This window comes from Bidens hawaiensis, unplaced genomic scaffold (genome assembly GCF_021521415.1).
Source record: "Bidens hawaiensis isolate Kalapana, Puna unplaced genomic scaffold, B.hawaiensis_p1.1 tig00026906_1, whole genome shotgun sequence".
NCBI classification, from domain to species: domain Eukaryota; kingdom Viridiplantae; phylum Streptophyta; class Magnoliopsida; order Asterales; family Asteraceae; genus Bidens; species Bidens hawaiensis.
This window is the reverse complement of record NW_027494344.1, coordinates 155,516-181,214: the sequence shown is the minus strand read 5'-3', so window position 1 is coordinate 181,214 and position 25,699 is coordinate 155,516. Positions and strand designations below refer to the sequence as shown.

The 25,699-nt window shown below is 35.4% G+C and overlaps 4 pseudogenes; all 4 read left to right on the top strand.

The window, feature by feature from the left end:
- The first annotated feature begins 1,985 nt into the window (after positions 1–1,985).
- Positions 1,986–2,513, top strand: LOC143574400 (monothiol glutaredoxin-S2 pseudogene; annotated as a pseudogene).
- Positions 2,514–6,971: 4,458 nt separating this feature from the next.
- LOC143574401 (monothiol glutaredoxin-S2 pseudogene) lies at positions 6,972–7,620 on the top strand (annotated as a pseudogene).
- Positions 7,621–8,999: 1,379 nt separating this feature from the next.
- LOC143574409 (monothiol glutaredoxin-S2 pseudogene) lies at positions 9,000–10,927 on the top strand (annotated as a pseudogene).
- A 3,743-nt stretch (positions 10,928–14,670) lies between these two features.
- On the top strand, positions 14,671–15,784 carry LOC143574408 (monothiol glutaredoxin-S2 pseudogene; annotated as a pseudogene).
- Positions 15,785–25,699: the final 9,915 nt, after the last annotated feature.

The following is a 25,699-nucleotide window of genomic DNA, read 5'->3' as shown; positions in this document are numbered from 1 at the left end:
ATAGAAGAAGACTCGAACTAACTATTTCAAAATGCACACAAAAGCGATACGAAAAAAATGCAATTCAACATATGAACACACACACAAACACAGCAAGCAATTAACACACAGTTATGCATGCACATTGGAACCAGATAACACCTAAATAGCCTAGAATAACGATCGAGATACCTGAAGGATTCCATATGTATCACCTCGAAAGAGAGAATATTAGTTACAGGGCTCTCCTCCAGTCACATTTCATTTGATATAGTGACAAATGGACCTGGTACACAGGCTTTTTTTTTTTCAAAATATTATTAACACAATATTTTTTAAATTTTTATATAATCTGTATATGCCAGTTATGTTACTTATAAGTTAAAACTACTTTTTCCGCTAAAAGGTGGGGTTGATGATATTATTTATAAGTTCATGACTTGCAAACAAACTGAAGCTAAATGTGAATCGACATTATTCAATTAACTTATGTTATCACTACCAATTGTCATATTTAAAGTTAAACTGGACATTTAATGCCTAAACATGCACAAAACACAACTATTCATTCAAATATGAAGAAAAAGTTTGTGCACATCATGTATAGTAGCGTCTGTGAGCCAAACAAAATAAAGTAAATAATGTTAGGTATTCCTTTGATTGTTGAGTGATTTTCATCATTTCATGATATTTTTTATGCACTACTACTACTTGATCAGAGAACTTATTTTAATATTCTCCCTTTTCACTATCTTCCCTTCACTTAGAATCTATGGTGCAAGCCCACCAATCTAAAAGATCAAAAAAAAGCCAGGTTATGCGAGGAGTCGACTATGCATTCCTATTTATATATTCACTTTATTTGATAAAATAACGAATAACAAGTAGAAATGTAGATCTACTTATCATATGTCAGAACCTAAAATTCTTATGAATACTCAAAGTTCTTACATATAGTAGCCAACAATAGATACTATATTAGCTAGATCATTAACTTCATAGCCTACTAAGATTATATACAACTTTGACTCTTTGAGCAACTATAGTGTGACATACAAAAGAACAAGTCGCAATGACTTTAAGGCAAAAGATAAAAAAACTATAGGTTCTATGTTTAACAGATGGTGTGGTGTCAAGGTTAAATGAATGCTAGAAATCATCTATGGCCAGTTTTACAAAATGATTCCAAATTTCAGAACTGAACTAATCCTTTTCTTCTTTTATTTTGACCTTTTCAGCTGAATATATGTGGCATAATCTAGTACCACATAATAAAAAATGCAAATACCCTGTTGTACGGTTTAATACATTATCCTTGGAACATAAGATGGAAAAATGTACCATTTCCCATGATTCTGATTTAAAGAAAAGGAATAGGAAGAGAAGAGATGTGAGAATAAAAGAATGTCGTCAGTCAGGAACAAGACAGACCTCAAGTTTTCTAGAGAAATCAGAGAACCAGCTGAAACGCAATACAAAAAATTTTGGTCACTAATAAAATTACTACGCAGCCTCTTAAACATGATTTATTTTTTTGTGACTACTCAGTGAAATGCCAACTGTTATAATATAACAGCTTGCGTGTTTCCGTGGTATGGAAACAACTAAAATGATGAGACGCCTCTCACTTTAGCTAGTTCGATAAGCACAAAATTTTGACTAGGCACTCAATAAGAATATATTCACATTCATAACTTTTCATTCTAATTGTAAGGATGCCAATCTGCCATGTGATTTAATAAAAACTTGAAAGGACTATTCCTTAATTAAGAATAAAGATTGAAGATCTTAAAGAATAATATTTCATTGATTTTGCGATCTATCTCCAGTGGCTATCCATTTAAGATAAACGTAAAAGGGCAATCTTGGAAATTACCAGATACTACTCGTATCCACCTTTTTCCTCCTTTCTTGTCCTCTAGTCCATCTATAAATAGCCTCCGTGGTCATTCAAGTTCCTCAAAACAAAACCTCATACCATACAAGCATCCTATAGCTACCCAAGTAACCCAATACAGAAAACAAAATGGCCACTGTGACAAGAATGGTGAAAGATAGAGCAGTGGTTATATTCAGCAAGAGTTCTTGCTGTATATGTCACACCATTAAAACACTTATATGTAGCTTTGGGGCAAACCCAACTGTCTATGAGCTCGATGAGCACCCAGATGGTCAGAAAATAGAGAAGGAACTGAAAGCCTTAGGGTGTAACCCATGTGTCCCAGCTGTATTTATCGGAGAGGAGCTAGTTGGTGGATCTAATGAGGTCATGAGTCTGCATCTCAAAGGAAAGCTGGTCCCAATGCTCATTAAAGAGAGAGCTATATGGCTCTAGGACAACAACTATAGCCATAATCTGAGCATTTTCTTAAGCTCCGGTATACTTATGACTTATGAGTTAGGAACAGCTACGAAAGTATGAATAAGCATAATGTCAGATGGCATTTTATCTAGCCATGTGATGTTTGTTATGTGTAATTTATTTAACTTTTTTTGTTAAGGTGTTATAAACTTGAGGGCAATAAAGAATCATAGAATTAGTATTAACTCATATTGTATTTCGTGACTTGTCATATATCATGTGTGATATGTAACTTAGGTGTCAACCTTTTTACTTTGCAACATTGTGCATCCAAATTCTTAAATCTTTTTGGCATTTCATGTTTTGTTCCTTCAGTCTTTTCCGTTTTGGTGTTCTACAAATTTATGAATAGTTCATGAATTTTCCAAGTAAATAATGCCTATCATGATTAAAATTAACACATATGAATCTGCAATGAGTTCCCTTCGATACCGAAGCAACTACAATTCAAATTCAATAGCGCCCAACTAACGATATTTTGAAATGCACACAACAGGTATATGAAAAGGGTGCAATTCGATAGATAAGCACACAAACACAGAAAGTGATTAACATACAATAATAGACGCACATTGGAACCATATAATGTGTAAGTAGTGTAGAATAAGGAGGGACATACCTAGCTTTTTACAAAGATTGGCACATCGATGATGAAGATGGAGATCAATCAACTCGATTTGAAAACTGATTCACGTGGATGGACTGTTTTTACCTTATCAAATTCATATCTACACAGAAGAAAAATCAATATTATTAATATAATCAAAATCTGTGAATAAAGTGGTTTAAGAGATTGTATGCATTAAAAACGACTTTGGAAGACTTTCAACCTAAATCAACAAGTTCATATGTAAATGAATCAAAACTGTTTATCATTGATATAAGAAAATGTCAAGAATTCCGCATCAGCGTGCCACGATAAGGATATTTATATCTTTCAGCTGATTATATGCCAACAAACACGGGTCTGTTGAGACTTGAGAGGCATAGAAAATACTCAGTTCTCTAACTGAAATTCTACATTTTAACCATTTATCTGCAGTTATGAACTTTCAACTATAATTACTAAAATAAATTATTCAATGGATTGTCTTGTTGATGTGGGGAGATCAAAAGTTTACCAACTAATGACGACATGAGTTATGGAATTACAAGAGTTTATAATTAATATTTTATGTCTTTTGGTTTAATTATTAGAAGCCCAATGGTTTTCTATTTCTTTTAAATAATTGAGATTTTGTAATGTAAGAAAATAAGGTTTGGAATATATAAAAAAAATCATTTCCTCTCTATCACAGTGTGTGTTAGTGTTTGAATGACCTAATTATCGGTATTCTTCGTGAATCAACGATAGTTGGAAGAATTGATCCTGGTATACGTGTGAATCAACAGGTTCAATTATTTATCTTATTTACGATCTACGTCTTTTTTGAGAGTTTTGGGAAGTTCTTCACGGGTATTCTTAGAATCAACGTGTTTGACTTCCAATTTTATCATCACGCTACGTCACTTGTGATCGCTAATGAATGATGTGTTCATATGCTTAGACGCTTAGTTATAACTGAAGATTATACAGACGACTGACGAGTAAATAAAAATTATCTATGTGTTAGTCTGCCGACTACATTACACCTGACATAGCTAACATATAATATCTAGAGGTTAAATGGGTTAATTATAAAATAGCTAAAAGTGGAATAGCCAAAAGCACCTCCTAAATTGTAATAATCCCTATATAAAAATAGACAAAAAAGTGTTTGCAGGTCAACCCAACCCGCAGCCCATCTAGATTTGTATTAAGAAGTGACATGCTTCCACTTAAACCAGATTATGACCTGTTACTCAGCCTGCCCCACCCGCCCATCTTGCCTTCTTGGGCTCAGTTTAGAAGGATGTCAATCGATGTACTTTTCTTATTAAATATTGGTGACAGAAACCAAGTGATTAAGTTAAACCGAAAACCACACATTGCCAAAATGCCCTATTAAGATCATGATAATGATGTTGGAATTTCACTAGTTTTTTTCCTGATTCAGATCTGAGATTTAGAGAATAACTAAGATGTTCAAGTGAAAAGAAGAAATTCTGAATCAAATTTTAAGAAATAAAATGTTACAGTAATCTTGCGAACATGTTTTTGTATATATGTTATGTTTTTGGTTAAAATGAAAAGAAGCAATTCTGAAACAATTTTTGTGGTGCCCCTAAAGAAGTGTCCCCTAGTTTTATCTAAGGGCAATTCTACAAACTGATTCCAAATTTCAGAATTGAGCTCATCCTCCTCTTTTATTTAAACTTTTCAGCTGAATATATGTGGCATAATCTAGTACCATAAAATAAAAAAATAAAAAAAACCCCGCAGTACGGTTTTATACGTTATCCTTGGAACATAAAATGAAAAATGAATCAATTCCCATGATTCTGATTTAAAGGAAAAGAGAGATGAGAATAAAAGAGCATCAAGTTATCTAGCGAAATCAGAATGCCTATTAAAAAGGAATACAATAAACTAAAATCAATAATCAAATTATTAAGCGACATCTTAAACTACTCGGTGAAATATCAATTGCTATGATACAACAGTTTGCTGGTACAAAAAACGGTAAAAATGATGAGACCCTTCTTACTTTAGCTATTCTAGTTTCTTGTATAGCTGTTAAACTAGCGTAGCGTTTAGAGAAATAACTTAATGATAACTACAACATTTTGACTATGCAATCAAAGATAAGGAAATTCATACATTCGTAACTTTTAATTCTACTTGTAAGGATGCTAATCTGCCATTTAATTTTATTATCACAATTATATGCTTTATCACCCCTAATAAGCATATCTTATACCCAAATATTTGTTCTTTACTTTCAGCAAGTTGAAATAATCTGCTTAGGCACATTGAGTAGTCAAGGACTATTACTTAGGTTCTTAAAGAAGAACTTATATTAATATTCTCCTTTTTTTCATCACTCCAAGGGCCACCAAATCTATTCTTGGTGGTTGGGCACTTTACGCTTTTTCCCTCACTTAGAATCTTGCAATGAGAAAGAGAGGGTGTCTACCTAATTTGGAAAGCATCTTCCAGATCAGCAGATGCTATGTGATAGAAATATGAAATGGAAAAATAATTATGTCCATATACATAATTATCATTCTGCCCTTGCATAAATAACTGCATCAAAGAACTTCTTAAAGGCGTTATCAAGGTTTATCAACAGGAGATTGTAATTGGTAATTTATTGAATAAATCATAAGAGTTACAATCAGGAATATATAGACTACAATAGAAAGAGATAACTATGGAAACCAAAGATAACTATGGAAATCAAATCATAACAAACTATGCTAGAATCACGGTTCAATATTCCCCCGCAAGTTCAGGGCGGTCAGCAATCTGTAACTTGGACCGTAAGAAATCAAACTTTTGTGAGGGCGGTGGCTTGGTGAAGATGTCAGCAATTTGTTCCTTTGTTGAGATAAATTTTACGTTAAGATTGCCCTGTGAGACCTGTTCACAAAAGATTAGGGCTGAAAGTTTTATTGACTGTATAGTCATGGTCAGACAGCAGGGAGTAGATCTCGTTGAACGAGATGGGAGGGTTTCTTCCTAGCACGCTGCCTTTTAAGGCGTTGTATTCTTCACGAAGCCCCGCAAGAGTGTGCATAACGAGATCGTTGTCCAGTACCGGTTTTCCAATGTTAGCGAGTGCAGTTGCACATTCTTGAGCCCTGCATAGGTAGTCAATTAGTTTTTCATCACCCTTCATGGTGATGCGAAGGAGTTGGCTTTTGAGAAAAAATTCGTGTGAGGCGGTGCTAGGCGCATAAGCCCGTTCTAGAGACTGCCAGACGGCACGGGAGGTTTTTCCTTGAATGTGTTGGTATGATTCTTCAGAGACGGTTAAGATAAGGAGAGTTCGAATGTGAGCGTCATTCGAAATCCAAGGAGTATAGCTGGGATTGTCCGTTGTAGCCTCGCCAGCTTGTACTTTTTGATCTGGACAGGGGACGGTACCATCAATATAACCAAATAGGTTATGAGATGTGAGAAACGATTCAAGCATGGAGCGCCAGTAGCCGTAATTTGTGGGTTAGAGAGTGAAGGGAAATTTGTGGGAATTGTGGTTGTCTTCTCTTGGTGAGAAAAATTAAGAATAGGTGCCATTGAAGCAGAGAATTAGGCCGGAGATTGCGTCGGCTGGAAAATTTGAGGAGAGGCAGATGAATGCCGATTAGGGTTAGGGAAAATTTTAGGAGTTGATTCTGGCTCTGATACCATTCATATCAACAGGAGATTGTAATTGCTAATTGTTATTGAATAAATCATAAGAGTTACAATCAGGAATATATAGACTACAATAGAAAGAGATAACTATGGAAACCAAAGATAACTATGGAAATCAAATCATAACAAACTATGCTAGAATCACGGTTCAATAAGGTTAAAGATGTGATTTTACATATAAGATGCTGCTGTGCATATCAATATAAGCAGATATATACAACTTGTTATACTACACTATGGTAGTAATATCAAACAGTTTGTGAAGCCAGATAAATGATAATATCTTTTGTGAAAAAGGAATCTCTCCTTTTCAATACCAAGCAAAACCTACTATCTATATATAGCATTAACATTAGATCACTTTAGTCACAACAAAATCTCAACTTTTGATCTCTTACGAAATTTTTCTGATTACTAATTTCTTTAGCTTCAAGAGATGGCTATGGTTTCAGCTTTGGTGAATGAAAGGTCAGTGGTTATATTCAGTAAGAACTCTTGCTGCATGTGCCACACAATCAAGACCCTAATAAGCAGTTTTGGAGCAAATCCCACTGTTTACGAGTTAGATGAGCATCCAAAGGGGAGTCAGATAGAGAAGGAACTCGAGGGATTAGGGTTTAAGCCAAGTGTGCCAGCTGTGTTCATAGGACAGGAGCTTATTGGCGGGGCCAACGAGATAATGGCACTTCATTTGAAGGGTCAGTTGGTGCCGTTGTTACTCCGGGCTAATGCTATATGGGTTTAGTGAGACTTGTTTAAAAACATGTTTTTTAGTTGCTACAGTATAGATTTAAGAGTTACTTATTACAACTATAGAAGCACTTTGATGCTCCTGCAGTTGTTAGAGCAAGAAAGACAGCCCTCGTTTTTTGGCCATCTTTTGTTTCGGTGTCCTTTTTCCTTTTTCTGTTTGTGTCCATGACAATGTATGCATGTGCCAACTTCCACTTGTAATTTCCTACTTTTAAAAAGCAGCAAGAGATGCAGTATTTTAGAAAAACTGTTACCATGTTTTAAAATAATACTTTAATGGGTAATTAGACATCCACAGATGGGTGGGTTGGGTAAATGCTCAAAATGAATAAGGTTGAAATAGGCTCTGGTTGAAAAAGGACGGTTGGATTTTTTTCACCCCACTAACTCTTAGCCTATTTTATGCTTGTGTTCTAATGTGGATTAATAATGATTCAAAATGTAATATAAGACACAAATGAAGTAATAACTCCTGTATGTATGTATCTTGTATATATTACATCATAGAGAAAGAACCTTATGGACCACTTATTAGGTTATATACATGGCTAATACCTTATCTAATTTATATAATCTAACACAAAAAGAAAAACAATATTGTTATAATAGTCTAAATCTGTGAATAAAATGATTTAGGAGGATGTATGCATTAAAAATGACTTTTGGGAGACTTTCAACCTAATTGACTTGTTCAGCCCATTTTGACCCGTTTGAGATATAAAAAAGAAGAAAAAAAACCCAAATCAACAAGAACTTGCTTATCACTGATATAATAAAATGTCATGAAGCATAAAAATAGTCAACTTTCAAACTAAAATTCTATTTTTTAACCATTTATCTGCAGTTCTGTTCTATCAACTTTTTTTTTTGAAAAGCCAATATATTAAGATCTTGAGAAAACAATACATCACTAAAACGCCTATTAAGATCTTGAGAAAAACTAAGATGTTCAAGATTTTGTGAATGTGCTTTCATATATATGTTACATGTGCTGTCTAGCCCCTTTTCCTACGGAATTTTCTTATCTAGCTTGCGTATAGAAATAGAAAAATCATTAATAAGAAAATATAAAGCTTTGAGTTGGCATCCTTTGTCCTTTTCTGTAACTGGAAAGAGTGAGAGAATGACCGGCCCACGGCACTAGAATAGCATAAAAAGATATGTGATGCCAGGACTCGACTATGCATTCCCTTTTGTATCCTCATATATACCCTTCACTTTATTTGATATAAATACCAAATAACAATTAGAAATGTAGATCAAACTGTTATTGTTAAAACCAAATGTTCATATGAAAGCTCAAACAAAATAGTTAATACATATATTAGCCAATAAAAAAGTACATTTTGAATAATAGCTAGATCACAAACTTCATAACTTGCAAAGTGTGGCATACAACAGAATAAATGGCAATGAATGCAGGCAAAAGATAAGAAACTGAAGTTATATGTTTAATATATGGTGTGATGTCTAAGTTAAGTGAATAGTAGATATCATGTAAGTCAGTGCCCCTAGACAAGTGTCCCTTGGCTGTATCTAAGGGCAATTCTACAAATTGATACCAAATTTCAGAACTGAACTCATTCTTTTCTTCTTTTTTCTAGTTTTGGACTTTTCAGATGAATATATGTGGCATAATCTACAGCCAGATTACAAGAATATAAGAAAGGTAAATACCGTGCTGTACGGTTTTTATACATTATCCTTGGATTATGAGATGGCAAATTGTACCAATTCCCATGATTCTGAGTTAAAGAAAAAGATAGGAAGAGTAGAGATGTGAGAATAATAGATAAATTATATGACAGACCTCAAGTTTTCTAGAGAAATCAGAGAGCCTGCTGAAAGGAATACAATAAATTATAATCACTAATCAATTTATTAAGTGTCCTCTTAAACATGATTTATCAGTGAAACGTCGACTGCTAAATTAACAGCTTGCATGTTGCCATGTTAGTACAAGAACAATTAAAACGATGAGACCCTTCTTACTTTAGCTTGTTGATTCCTTGTATAGGAAATAACTTAATGATAAGCACAATATATTGACTAAGCACTCAATAAGAATATATTCACACTCATAACTTTTCATTCTACTTGTAAGGATGTCAATCTGCCACGTGATTTAATCATCACAGTTATATGTATATCTTTTAACTTTTATCCAAATATTTGGTCTTCTTAACTTTCAGCAAATTAAATTAATCTGCCTAGGCACACTGAGTAGGAGTCAAGGACTATTCCTTAGGTACTTAAAGAAGAAAAGAGCTTAACTAAGAATCAGTTGGTATCCCTATAAAATAAGAGCTATCAAGATTGAAGATCTTAAAAGATATCTATGACCACTTTTAGAATATTATTCCATTGATTTTGCAATCTATCTCCTGTGGCATTCCATTTCTGATCAAGGTAAAAGGGCAACCTTGGAAATTACCAAATACTACTTGTATCCACCTTTTCCCTCCTTTATGTCCTCTAGTCCATCTATAAATAGCCTCCATGGTCATTGAAGTTCCTCAAAACAAAAACTCATACCATAAAAGCATCCTACAGCTATCCAATACATGGCCACTGTGACAAGAATGGTGAAAGATAGAGCAGTGGTTATATTCAGCAAGAGTTCTTGTTGTATATGCCACACTATTAAAACACTGATATGTAGCTTTGGTGCAAACCCAACTGTCTATGAGCTCGATGAACACCCAGACGGTCAGAAAATAGAGAAAGAACTGAAAGCCTTAGGATGTAACCCATGTGTCCCAGCTGTATTTATTGGAGAGGAGTTGGTTGGTGGATCCAATGAGGTGATGAGTCTGCATCTCAAAGGAAAGCTGGTCCCAATGCTCATTAAAGAGAGAGCTATATGGTTGTAGTACAAAAACCATAGCCATAAAAAGAGCATTTTCATAAGCTCTGTTATATGTACGAGTTACTAACAACTATGAAAGTATAAATAAGAGATAAGCAGAAAGTCGGATGGCATTTTATGTAGCCATGTGATATATGCTGTGTGTAATTTATTTGGCCTTAAACCTTTTTTTGTGAAGGTGTAACAAACTATAGAATAATAACGAATCATAAAGTTAGTATTTACTCTGCTTGCATTATGTAACATGCCATATATCATATATGATATGTAAATTTTAGCGTCTACCTTTTTACCGCAACATTGTGCGTCCAAATCCTTAATCGTTTGGCATTTCAGATATGATCAATAGCTAGCCCTAAGTATCCAACTTGCCACGATACAGCTCTAATTAGCAGATTCTAACTTAAAACATATTCATGTTGAATATGTTTTATTCCTCCAATCTTGTCCATTTTTACCTAAATTTATGACTAGTTCATGAATTTTCCTAGTGAATCAAATGAACATATATGATTATATGAATCTGCAATGATTTCCCCTCGAAACTTTCTTAGGTAGAAGCAACAACTACAACTCAAATTCAATAACGTCTGAATAACAATCAAGATAGAAATGAAGACTCAAACTACCTATTTTAAAATGCAATTCGACAGATAAACACACAAACACAGCACGCGATTAACACAAGCACTTTGGAAGCACATATTACCTAAATAGTGTAAGAGATTGGCGCATCGATCAACTCAATTTGCAAACCGATTCACATTAATTAACACAAGCACATTGGAAGCAGATAATACCTGAATAGACTAGAATTATACCTAGCTTTGTTACAGAGATAACCACATCGATCAATTCGATTAACACACGGTAACTAACACACGCACAACTGAAAGCAGATAATAGCTAAATAGTGTAGAATAAACGAGATACTTACGTTGATGATGAAGACTGAGATGAACTCACTCACTCAGTCACTCGATTTGAAAGCTGATTCACATCGATCGATAACACCTAAACAATACAGCGATTGATTAGCACACTCACATTTGAAGTAGATAATAATACCTAAATCGATCAACTCAATTTGCACACAGTGATTAATACACGCAGGTACATTGGAAGCAGATAATAATAATACCTAAAACACGTGGATGATGAGCTCACTCACTCACTCGATTTGAAAACTGATTAACAACGATCGATAACATACCTAAATAATACAGCAAGCGATTAATACAGAGTAATTAACAGACGCACATTCGAATTAAGCAGATAATAATAATAATAATACCTAAATATAGTGTAGTGTACTTATAGAGATTGACAGAGATGAATCAACTTGATATTGATTCACATTGATTGATTGATTGATTAACGTTGAAGATGAAGCTGAAGCTGAAGCTGAAGATGAATAAACTGGATTTGAAAACTGATTCACGTTCGATTTGACGGTTTTCGACTTTTTGGTGGCAGTTGTAACCGAGGGATTTTTTTTATTGGTGACACGGTTTTGTTTTGTTTGGTTCAGTTCGGTTCGGTTATTAGCCGATCAAATTAATCAATAGGTTTTTGTTTAACTGGTTCGGTTTATTTGATTAGCTTTTTTGTTTACGGTTCAGCTCGCTTAAGCATTCGGTTCGGTTATTAGCCAATCAAATTAATCAATAGGTTCTTGGTTAACTGGTTTGGTTTATTCGTTTAGTTTTTCGTTTACGGTTTGGCTCGGTTAAACACTGTTCGGTTCGGTTATTAGCCAATCAAATTAATCAATAGGTTTTTGGTTAAATTGTCTGGTTTATTCAGTTAGTTTTTTGGTTTACGGTTTGGTTCGGTTAATTACGGTTAATAATCAAAGTTAAAATTGGGCTAAGAATTTTACGTAGAAATACATGAAATGGATGCATAAATATATAATAAATGAAGATATAAATACATTGAACGGTTTGGTTAATTTCGTGTATTCGAGAGTAAAAGGATTAATTGAAAACTGATTTTAGGTTAATTCAGTTATCAGTTAATTTCGGTTTGATTTCATCAATTTCTGATTTAGTTTGGTTATTGTTGACACCTAGTGCCCTACTGTGGCCCGACCCAAACATTCATACAAATGCCCATTTCTTTTCTTAGATACGCTTATCTTCGTTTAAGTTAGGCCACTTAGTGGGTTGCAATTGTAAAATGGGCTAATTAATTAGATATTTTTAACGGATAAAAGATGCAAGTTAAGGGTTTTTTTGTAAAATGGTCTAATTTGTTAGATACCGGATTTAATTAAATCAAATAGCAATGTTTGACCTACATAAATCGTCACATTTTATTCCAATGTCGCATTATAATTCAAACTTTTTCTTAAAAACTTTCGCTTTCTTCCACACCATCAAAACTCCACAAACATCATTAAAATATTATTAAAATTATATATAAAATATGTATGTATACATGTGATGTGAGAGAGTGAAAGAGGGGACCCACCTTCCCTTGTCCGCTTCCAAGTTTGCATGCACAAACTTCCCTCACAACATTACCTCGTCATTTTTGCTTGTCTTTGGCTTACCACCTAGATCCGGACCTCGATTCTTACACCACACTGTGGATGCTTTTAAAATAAATGAAGTTAATATCCGTTAATAATTCTAATAATATAGAATGACAACATTTTAGAGTTTAACAAAAATGGATACATATTAATGCTTTTGTAAATTTGATTACTTTTATTACCTCTGATTTTATTTTTATTTATTCATCTTTATGTTGTAATCTCATATCATTAACCTCCTATTAAGAAAATCATGGATTCGCAACTGAGATACGCCACGTTTGCGAAATAGAAGAAAGTGGATTGAGAAGTAGCCTAATGACATTTGTGTTGTGATGGGATATAAAATTATAAATCATTGACCTTCCATATAATTGTTAGCATCTCTACATGTACACAAATATACAAATGGCCATTGTGACTGCTTTTAGTTCTATAGCTAATATGTTTTACTATTGTGACGAAAGTCAAGAAACGAATTGCTACATCCCAACTGATATGCGACAAGTCCAAAAGTTGTTGCAACAAATTTTGGATGTGTCGGTGCCGTTGATTGTAGCCAAGGCATCAGTATATCATCCACATAGACGTCAGTGAACTAGCTCTCCAAGTAGACGGCCTTTGTGTTTTCGTTGTCTTCATATATTACCATCGCTCTCATTCATGTAATGCAGTCATGTTTTTAGTACATTTCGATCTGTACTAAAAATTAGTGTTGTTTTCTTTCTATATTTTTGGGAAGAAAAAACATTAATAACAAAATATAAAGCTTTTTGGCATCCTTGGTTCTTTTCTGCAAGTGGGAAAAGTAAAGGAATAAGTAATAACATGCCTACCAATCTAAGAAATCAAAAAAGATATGTTATGTTAAGACTCGACTACGCATTCCTGTTTATATCCTCATATATGCCCGTCACTTTATTCGATATATACCAAATAACAAGTAGAAATGTGGTAGTGATTTTAGTGTAATTGGGGATTTAACTTGTTGATCAATTTAATTGTAATATGAATCTAAATAAGTCGGGTGCGGAGTACACACTTATTTAATCTTATTATAATTGGAACTTAGGGGTGAAGCCTCTAAGTCATGGGGGTTCCAAGGGGGCAACACCCCCTTGGCGGGCCGGGGACAACGCCCTTAGTAGTAGGGTCCAAGGGACGGCAATCCCTGGCAGGGTCTAAGGGGCAGCGCCCCTGGCTGGGGTCGGACATATATTTCTTTATTAAAAATGTATTAGAAAATTAATCAATTAATTAATTTTCTTTACAAAGTTTAATAAAATAAAAGGAGTGTATATTCAGTTGTTAGTTAGATAACTGTTATGATCATCAATGTTTTTTCAACCCTAATTAAAACTGTTTTTGATCATACGATAATTTTTCTGGTTTAATAAACTCTCTCATTCTTCATACTGATTCTTGCACTCAATCTGAATTTTATCCGGTCAAAACATTTGGGAACCAACAAATAGTTTTGATTTGAAAGTGTTTCACGACTCTTAGATTTTTTTAAGATATACGATTGCAAAGTTCCCAATGGAATGTAGATTAGTTGTCATGTACTCATGTTTCAAACCCAACTGCTCTTATGAAAACTTAACAAAAATGTTTATACATATATTTGCCAAAGAAAAATACTATTAAATAACAGCTAGATCACTAATAACTTGCAAAGTGTGGCATACAACAGAACAAGTGGCAATGAAGGAAGGCAAAAGACAAGAAATAGAAGATTATACATTCAATAGATGGTGTGGTGTCTAGGTTAAATAAATGGTAGATATCGTCATGGGTTGAACCATGGGCTGCAGACCTCTCGGCCATGAGAATTTAATGAATTTTTATATATAAAATTTGAGTTTTTTTTTTTAAATAGCATTATTTAATTTTCCATTAGAGAATAGAGCCTTATGATGACCCTTGGGCGAAGAAGTTTTGGTTCCGCCACTGGATATCGTGCAAGTCGGTGTCCCTAAACAAGTGTCCCTTAGCTTTATCTATGGCCAGTTATACAAATTGATTCTATGGTGTATGTGTCATAATATAGTACCATAGAATAAGATATGTAAATAGCCTGTTGTGTGGTTATATACATTATCATTGGAACTTAAGATGGAAAAATGTACCAATTCACATGATTCTGATTTAAAGAAAAAAGTAGAAAGAGAGGAGATGTGAGAATAAAAGAATATCGTACGTCTGGAATAAGATCTAGAGAAATCAAAGTGCATGACGAACAGAAATAAAAAAAATTACATCACTGATCACTAGTCAAATTACTAAGTGATCCTCTTAAACACGATACTATATTTTACTCGTGACTACTTAGTGACGTGTCGACTACTATGATACAAGTATACAACAGCTTGCATGTTGCCATGTTGATACAAATCAGTTAAATTGATGATAAACACAACATTTTGACTAGGCACTCAATAAGAATATATTCACATTCAACTTGTAAGGCTTGAAGGACTATTCCTAGATGCTTATTAAAAAAAACACCGCTTAACTAAGAATCAATCAGTATCCGATAAAATAAGAGATATCAGTGACCACCTTTAGAATATTATTCCATCGATTTTGCAAGGTCAACGTAAAGGGCAATCTTGGAAATTACCAAATACGCTCTAGTCCATCTATATATAGCCTCGACGACAATTCAAGTTCATTATCCAAAAGAGAAACAAAATGGGCACTGTGACAACATTGGTGAAAGATAAAGCAGTGGTTATATTCAACAATAGTTCATGTTGCATATGTCACACCATTAAAACACTAATATGCAACTTTGGTGCAAACCCAACTGTTTACGAGCTTGATGAGCATCCGGACGGTCAGATCATTGAGAAGGAACTCAAAGCCTTAGGGTGTAAGCCGTGTGTCCCGGCTGTGTTTATTGGACAGGAGCTGGTTGGTGGATCCAATGAGGTCATGAGTCTGCATCTTAAAGGAAACTTGGTCCCAATGCTTATTAAAGAGAAAGCTATATGGCTTTAGTATGCGATTATGCGAAGCAGTTACTAACTATGAAAGTATGAATATTGTTATCTAGCCATGGGATATATGATATATGTGTAATTTATTTAACCTTGAACCTTTTTTTGTTAAGGTGTTACAAACTATAGAATAATAATGTATCATAAGTTAAGTTGTTACCGTGCTTACATTTTGAATAGCAAATCCGATCATACTAAAAACGATGCTTTGGGTTTTAGGAGGCGAAAAATTATTATTCACGACCCGTTGAACCCTGATTAAAAAAGCCACAGCCTACGGGGCCAAGAAACCGAATGTATTAAAAGCAAATGTGAAAAACATGTGTTGATTCTTTAAACATGCTTTCTCATGTTTAGCAACTTTGCATGATTCTGCATTCATGCTTCAACTGAACAAGTGTCGGTTTTTGAGATTTGAAAACCATTATGTTTAAAAAAAATTGGGGTTCGATTTGATTTCAATTATTTCGGTTATGGTATTTGGGCTTGGAAATTTTGGGCCAAAAATATGTTATTGTTGGTTATTATACATTCGGGCTAAAACATTTGGGTTAAGCTTATAAGCTATATATTAATCATTCGTTTTTGTTTTTTGGATTTAGTTACGCGCAAAACCGAAACCAAACCAAAAGTTCGATGTTTACAATAACATAAAGCCAATATGCCGTTTTTCGTTTGGTTTTGGACCTTTTGGTTATATTGTTTGGTTTTTTCGTTTTCATGCACACAGTATTACACGCACATTGGAAGGAGATAATACGTAAATAGTGTAGAATAAGGAGAGGAATAATACCTGGATTTGTTGCATAGATTGGTACATTGATGATGAAGATGGAGATGAATAAAATACATTTTGGAAAGTGATTCACGTAGATGGATGGTTTTTGCATGTTTGGTGGCATTTGTATCGGATGATTTTTTATTGCAACAAGTATGACCCGGCCCAATCATTTGTGCAAAAGCCCATTTGTTTTCTTAGATATGCCGAAACATTTAAGATTTTAGACCCTTTTATTATTTTTAGGAGATCCGTTAATGTAAGAAGGAAAATAAATAAGTATTGTGTTAAAAAAAAAAAGAATTACCCAAAAATTCGGATATCCGAATTTTCGAATTCGGATTCGGATGGTGGCGTTGATATTTTCGGATATTTCGGATATCTTAATTATCCAAAATATTTTTTATAATTATTAAATAATAAATTTGATTTATACAATTTTGGATATTTCGGATAATTTTTCGGAATTTTGAACAAATTTTCGGATATATCGGATACCCGAAATATTTTTAAAAATAATTCTTAAAATTTTTTTATAATTAATTTTTATTAAATTTGGATATTCATTTGGATATCCGAATCCGGTTACGAAATTTCGGATATCCAAAATTTCATATCCGGATCCGGATAGTGAAATTCACTATCCGCAATGTTCGGATATCCGGTTTTGAGCACCCCTGGTATGAAGCTGGAAAGAGCTTGAGCATAAAGATCAACGTAAAATCTAGTTCGACGAACCAAGACTAGGAACCTACCCGAGTTATATCGGTTTGGAACCGAGAGTAAGAGGAGCAGGTTTGAAACAGAAAAACCGTAAGTGTTAAATGTTGTCACCAGTTTTGTTATGTTTTTGTTACTTCTAAGTTCACAAATTACAAAAATAAATAAAATATGAATTTTGTGTTATCTATTTACTTTTTAGTTACATTCTAAAAAAACACATTAGTTTAATAAAAAAAAACGGTTCCTAAACCGATTTCAAGCCCAAACCAAACGACACTGAATTCAAAAAATCCATACTTCACGACACAAACATAATCAAGCTTTGGATCGACAAATGTAGCATGTTCAATAAAATAAACAAGTCATGTTTAGGTTCAATGTTTAACCAGTTTAACTAACATGTTGATTTACTAAACCGTTTTATAACCCACTAACCTGAATTACACGCTGACAAATTGATTACTACAATTCTACATGTGCTATGCATTTAGACTTACATCTTAATACAATATGTAAAACATGTTCGGTTTGGTACGTGGCATGCGATGATATTCAATTGGAGATTGGAGATGTTATTTAAATATTAAAAGTAGGATATGTGATGATAGTCTATAACTCTATATATAATGTATCCACTTTCTCATTTAGTCTAGATGGCAAATGACATGGATGAGAGATGATAGAGAAATAGATGAGAGAGGGTGTTTCATGTTCACAAAAATGAACAAGTGTGGATGAGTTATGTAAGTGGAGAGTTGGTGAAAAGTTAAAGAGATGAAAGAGAAAGGTAGAAAGATGAGAGAGAAGTAGATAACTAGATCATCCACTTTGCTTTAGCATTTTGATGCTCTAACTGTGGCCGGCTTCGTTGAATTATGAAACAAAATCCACGTGGCAGTGGAACTGTGGTAGTTCTTGGTCAAAGGGATTTTCTCATTTGTTGACTTTATCTTCATTCCCACATGTTTCCTGGCATAGTGTAATTAACTTTGACTATATATTCTCACCATGTTTTAAAAGTTTGTAATTTATATTATTTATACAAAGTATAAGAATAATTTAAGTTTTGGTATTGTTTACTATTGTGAAGTGTTCTTATGATGTTAGGACTAAATGAGTTATATAAACCATGTCTAAAAGCTTGGTTATTATGTAATTGGTTAGTGGTTACACGTGCACTTCTTTTATTGTACGAGCATGGTACAGATTATATGGGTTACTATCATGGTATATAGATGTATCGGCACGGTATATGGGCATATTGGACATGCCATATGAACGGACAATATAGCATACAGGTGTATACAGCGGGTTAAAAAGACAAATGGCTGATGTAAAATATATGAATTGTTGTTAAAGCAGTATTGCAATATTGTACATTTTATAATTGAATCCTTGTTATAATCTATGAGATGTTTACAGTTTGGATATTAAAAGGTAAGGATAAGAAAAGGATGTTAATATTGTCTCGCAAGCAAGTATGGTTAAATATACATAATTTACAGAGTTGTCGTGATGTAATGAATATACTATTAATTCGTGAAAGGACAACATGAATTTTGTGATGTATATTCATGAATATTGTGAGATATAATTCACGAGTAAATGCAACTAAACGTATGTCCTTGGTAGTTACTTTCACATTACCATTTTACTTTGAAAGATAAAAGGATGAGGGAAGGTGCGTAAACGATACGCTATCTCTTCATATGTATATCATGTTTCATAAACGTTTTTTTTAACACCGTTATTTTTACTTGTCAATTTTTCACGTGAGAAGGTGTGTGTGTGTGTGTGTGTGTGTGTGTGTGTTGGTAGGGGGGGTTTGATTAGTTACAATTTATTTTCTTTTTATTCGTATATTTATTTTAGATGTATTATATACTAGTTATGGTATCAAATCATACCGTATCTTTTATGTATGGATGGTATTAATACTCTTTTTAACAAAATCTAGTACTCCCAACACATATAGATGAAATTTAGCATAAATAGACCGTTATGATAACCTACTAACGTTACTAACTAATATATTACATTTTTTGTGTTTCAAGATATAACTAATTAGCTTTTATTTTTTTAAGAGCCAAGTAAAACAGAAAATGTGAGGATATGAGTTGTTCCTTCTTCATCACAAATTTCAATACATAAATTATACTATAGATTATATAGATTAAAGTAGTATGTCAATGTCATAAATTTGATTATATTTTAGTTTTGTTTCTTAGTTAAACTATCTGGCAAACAAAAATGATATAAAGTTTTATTATGGTTGAATGGGTAGTCATTTTCACTTACATCCTACCTCTTGGTAGTGGGTTTGATTCACATCCATTATCCATCCAACTCCAACTTGACTTGTTTTGTGTGAGTTCATTTTGCAATGCATAGCCACAACAGTTTTTTAATTGGTTTAAGTTTTTAAAATTAGTTTAATATGTGCCCATTGTTATGGTGTCTAGGACCAGTACGTCGATATCTGTCGCACCCCCGTCTAGAGTCTAGGAGCGTGACTCAATAGTTGGTATCGTAATTGTAAATAAATCAGAGTCGCATTTAGTTGCGGAAGACTTATAAAACTTTAAGGATCGAAAGTGTAACTTTATATATATAATCAAAAGACGAGATTATAAAATACCCGTTTAAGTTATTACAAAATATTTATGTGTTTATGCTTACAAACCATCATATTAAGTTATTACAAAATAATCCGAGCCATTGGATATTAGTAGCACTTCGACACTTCAAGTGCTAAACTTGTTCACCTGCAAAATGCAAGAAAATACGTTAGCAACGAATGCTAGTGAACACGCTGACGCAAAAATAACTCTTTTACTTTATTACCCCTCGAGACTACGCCTGTCTCGGCCCAACGTGGCTTAGGAATAACAAAGTCAAATAACACATTATAAACTAGAGCCTCTACAATAGGTCACCTCACAAACACCGCAGCGTTCGACTTCATTAAGTACCCGTAGATATACACATACGGTCGTACTCCCTGCAGGAGAGCGTCATACGACCAATGGTGGTGCGATCATGCCTATACATCACATAGTACCACCTATGTAAGGATCTAGACATATGTATACCACAGCCTGAGGGCTAGGTTTATACCCATAGTTATAATAGTTTTAGGAACACATAGTCCCTTGTAAACAATTTCATATAACAAGTTGACTCTTTTGAAAACAAGTTTAAAAGTTTGGGGACGTATTCACCTTATCTCTTTAGGATCGGCTTCACCACCGTCCAAGGGTCTTTCCCTTTCTTTTATCTCGAACCTATAGTTACGAGTATAAATTTTTGTTAGTCGGATACACGATCCGGCTTAAGACCTTTGGTCTTATATCTTAATCCTCGATTGAACCTCTAGTTCAATTCTTATTTACTTGAAAACCTCTTATTTAAAAGTAAATTATAAACCTTTAATTTATATTAAAAACCCGATGTTTCTTCTTATCCAAGAAACGTAATATTTTACTATTTAAGAATACTCTTTATTCATTAAATAATATTTTCATAACAAATAATATATACATATATACTTACACACATATATATGTTATCACATATTCAATATTCAATCTTTCATTCATTTCTTTGTTATGTTTTCTTTTCTTTTCTTTTATCGAGGTATCGAGTATAACCTCGACTTAAGGCCAAAGCCTTGAATATAATATTCAATTATATTGAATTCAATATTACGCCTAACCTTAGTGGCGTATCGAAATACTAGGGACTTGAGCAGCACTCTGACGCCGCTTTACTTCTCGATCGTCAAATGAGTACACCAAACTTCAATACTCGTTGACACGCTTATCGAGATTCATTGCCATTTCAACAACACCTTCTTGGTATGTGGGTGGTGGGTAGCATAAACTCTAAGGAAACGTTGGTGCACAAACGAGGGTTCGGGACACGTTTATCGAGGCAGATTGTTAATACGAACTTGGGATTCTAGTGAGATGTTAGAGAGAGAAAGGGGAACTGATTTGTGGGATGCCAAGAATTAATCCCGGACCTTGCTATTTATAGACATAATTTTGGTCCACATCGCGATACGCGATGGGTCCCTCAGCAGAACTGTCGCGTATCGCGATATAGGTCTGCTGACGCACAGCGTAGACCTGCCATGTCTCGACACGTGGCAGGCGCCGCTTCACGTGGCGGCAGCGTTGCCACGTGGTGACACGTGGCAGCAGACGGTGCCATCGTGTGCCACGTGGCATACGTGTCACATTGTGTCAGGTACCCCATCGCGATACACGACGGGGTTATCCTCTGACTCATCGCGTAGCGCGATGGGTCAGGAAATCAGAATTTTCAATTTAAACCCTCAAGTTTGGATTTTGGCAATTTTAGTCCCTAGACTTTGGAAAGTTGATTCTTTGAACTCGAAATTTTCACAGTGTTACATCCTCCCCACCTTGAAACAAATCTCGTCCTCGAGATTGCTTTACTCGAACAAGTGTGGGTATTTTCTTTTCATTTCCGATTCGAGTTCCCAAGTATATTCGGGCCCTCTACGCGAGTCCCATTTAACTTTCACAATTTTCAAAGTTTTTCTTTTCAATTTCTTTGTTTTCGAATCTTCAATTTTATTTGGACGTTCTACGAATTTCAAATTTTCGTTTATTTCTACGTCTTTTAATGGCATAGCCAAAGATTCATCAGACAAACACTTACGCAGATTCGAAATATGGAATACATCGTGTATCCCTTGCATTTCCTCGGGCAGCCGCAAACGGTATGCAACAGTGCCGATTCGTTCGAGTACCTCAAAAGGTCCAACGAATCGAGGACTCAATTTTCCTTTCTTGCCGAAGCGAACAACGCCTTTCCAGGGCGAGACTTTCAATAACACTTTGTCACCGACTTGAAATTCTAACGGCTTACGACGAACATCGGCGTAGCTCTTTTGGCGATCACGCGCCATCTTAAGTCGTTCTCGGATTTGGAGAACTTTGTCGGTAGTTTCTTGGACTATCTCGGGTCCAGACAATTGATTATCTCTAGTTTCAGACCAACACACGGGCGTTCTACACTTACGACCATATAATACCTCAAATGGTGCAGCTTGAATACTTGTGTGATAACTATTATTGTACGAGAATTCCATTAAGGGTAAGTGGTCATCCCAACTTCCACCTAAATCGATCACACAAGATCGGAGCATATCTTCCAACGTTTGAATCGTCCTTTCACTTTGCCCATCGGTTTGCGGATGATAGGCAGGGCTTAGGTTTAACTTCGTACCAAGAGCTTGTTGGAAGCTTTTCAAGAAATGAGACGTAAAACGACTGTCTCGATCAGATATTATAGACAGCGGTACTCCATGCAAAGCGACAATGGTGTTTACATAGATACGCGCTAGTCTATTCATAGAGTACGACTCATTGATGGGTATAAAGTTTGCGGATTTCGTCAATCGATCCACAATCACCCAAATAGCATTGTGTTGTCGAGTCGTCTTCGGGAGTTTGGTAATGAAGTCCATAGTAATTAACTCCCACTTCCAAACGGGAAGTTCGGGTTGCTGAAGCAATCCCGAAGGCTTTTGGTGCTCAGACTTGACTTTCAAACACGTCAAACATTTCGCAACGTGCGAAGCGACATCTATTTTCATTCCATTCCACCAATAATTCTATTTGAGATTATGGTACATTTTATCACTTCCGGGATGCATCATATAGTTCGACTTGTGAGCTTCGTTCAAGATTTTCTCACGCAATCCTCCAATGATTGGTACCCAAATCCTATTACCGAGTCTAAGGATACCATCATCACCTTTGACTAACGAGTCAATGGTGTCGTTGCGTTTTTCATCGGCGATTTGGTTTTCATTGATTGCTTGAGTTTGCGCGGATTTGATTTGTTCAATGAGATCAATTTGAAGTTCTAAACGCAACGCTCGGACTCTTTTGGGTTTCTCATGTTCCTTGCGACTTAAGGCATCAGCCACAACGTTGGCCTTACCTTCATGATAAACAATCTCACAATCATAGTCGTTGAGCGTTTCCATCCATCGCCGTTGGCGCATGTTCAACTCTTTTTTATCGAAGATATGTTTCAAACTCTTATGATCAGTGTACACGGTAAATCTTACTCCATAGAGATAGTGCCTCCATATCTTAAGTGCAAAGATTATGGCGACAAACTCTAGATCGTGAGTCGTGTAGTTCTTCTCGTGTACTTTGAGTTGACGAGAGGCGTAGGCGATTACTTTCTTGCGTTGCATTAGTACACATCCCAAACCCGAGTGGGATGCGTCACTAAAGACTACAAAATCCTCAGTACCTTCTGGCAAAGCCAAGATAGGTGCTTGGGTGAGTTTTTGTTTAAGTATGTCGAACGTCTCTTGTTGCTTCGTTCCCCATTCATATTTGATATTTTTACGAGTTAAGGAAGTTAAGGGAACGGCGATTCGAGAAAAGTTCTCGATGAACCTGCGGTAATAGCCGGCCAAACCTAAGAAACTTCGGATCTCAGTTGGCGACTTAGGTACCTCCCACTTAGAGATAGCTTCAATCTTAGCGGGGTCCACTTGAATACCGTTAACGTTAATGACGTGACCAAGAAATTGCACTTCGTGTAACCAGAACTCGCATTTCGAGAACTTGGCGTACAACTTCTCGGTTCTAAGAATTTCAAGCAAAGTTCGAAGGTGAACTTCATGATCAGCCTTTGACTTAGAGTAAATAAGTATGTCGTTGAAAGACGATAACAAATTTATCCAAGTAAGGCTTACAAATACGGTTCATCATGTCCATGAACGCGGCCGGAGCATTAGTAAGTCCAAACGGCATAACCGTAAACTCATAATGTCCATACCTTGTTCGAAAAGCAGTCTTCGGAATGTCTTCGGATTGAACTTTGAGTTGGTGATAGCCGGAACGAAGATCGATTTTAGAAAAGAAGCTAGCACCTTGAAGTTGGTCAAAAAGATCATCAATTCGAGGAAGTGGATATCAGTTTTTGATTGTAACTTTGTTCAACGCACGATAATCGATACACATTCGCATGGAACCATCCTTCTTCTTGACTAATAGAATTGGCGCTCCCCAAGGCGACGAACTTGGTCGAATAAAACCTTTCTCTAAAAGCTCATCGAGTTGTTTCTTCAACTCCTTCATTTCAGTCGGCGCTAAACGATACGGAGCTTTGGCGATTTGAGCAGTACCAGGAATAAGATCAATCCTAAACTCTACTTTACGATTGGGAGGGATTCCGGGAAGTTCATCTGGAAAGACGTCAGAAAAGTCAGAAACGATAGGAACGTCTTTGATTTCTTTTGGCTTTGATTCTTCAGTGAAGTAGGCCATGAATGCGAGACATCCTTGGTTTAAACATTTGTTAGCTCTAATCATAGAGATTATGCTAACTTGGCCAGAGTTTTTGTCCCCTTCAATTCGAATTGTTCGTTTATCGGGGGCTTGAAGTTCAATGGTTTTGCTATTGCAGATGATGCGTGCATGGTTATCGGATAACCAGTCCATACCAAGTACAATATCAAAACCAGCCAGACTCATAGGCAATAAACAGATAGGCAAGATATAACCAGCTAAAAGGATTTTCCCGTTTTCAAGAGCTTCGGAGATCTTAAAGATTTCGCCACTAGCAGTCTCGACGCTTAGAGTTTTATTTAATTTTGTAAATGATTCGTTTAATAGACTACAGAAACTATAATCTATAAAACTCAAATTGGCACCCGAGTCAAACAAAACTCTAGCATAAGTGTCGTTGACTAGAAACGTACCGGTGATGGTTTCCGGCACATCAGCGGCTCTTTTTGTATCGAGTACAAAGACTCGAGCGTTTCCTTTTCGGTTTTGGCTACTTCCACCCGCACCACCAGCAGCAGGCTTGTTATTTGGGCACTCAAAGCTCAAATGGCCCATTTCCTTGCAGTTGAAGCAAGTCATCTTTTTCTTCCAACAATTAGCAGCATCATGTCCCGTACGATTACAGGACTCACAGACTTTAGGAGATGGGGTGAAATTACATCTACCCTTGTGGTATCTCCTACAAGTCTTGCATGGCGTAGAGTTGTTTCGGTTTATGCCTTTGCTTCTAAAGTTGGAACCTCCTCCAGTCTTTCCTTGAGCAGCAGTTGTTGTCACCTTCTTATCCTCTTCTTTGTTGCGTACCATGCCGCCCATCAAGTAACCAGCCAACTCCATCACAGAGTCAGCGGTTTGAGGCAAGTGTGACCTTACCATGTCACGGATTTCCCGAGGCAGTCCCCAAATGTATCTTGTGACCTTGCTGGACTCATGGTTAACCAGCTGGGGAACTAGGCGACAGTATTCAAGGAATTTGGTATTGTATTCTCGAAGGTTTGTCCCTACGACCTTATGGTTAAGGAACTTAGTTTGGATTTGATCAGTTTCGTGCATCGGACAAAACTTCCCC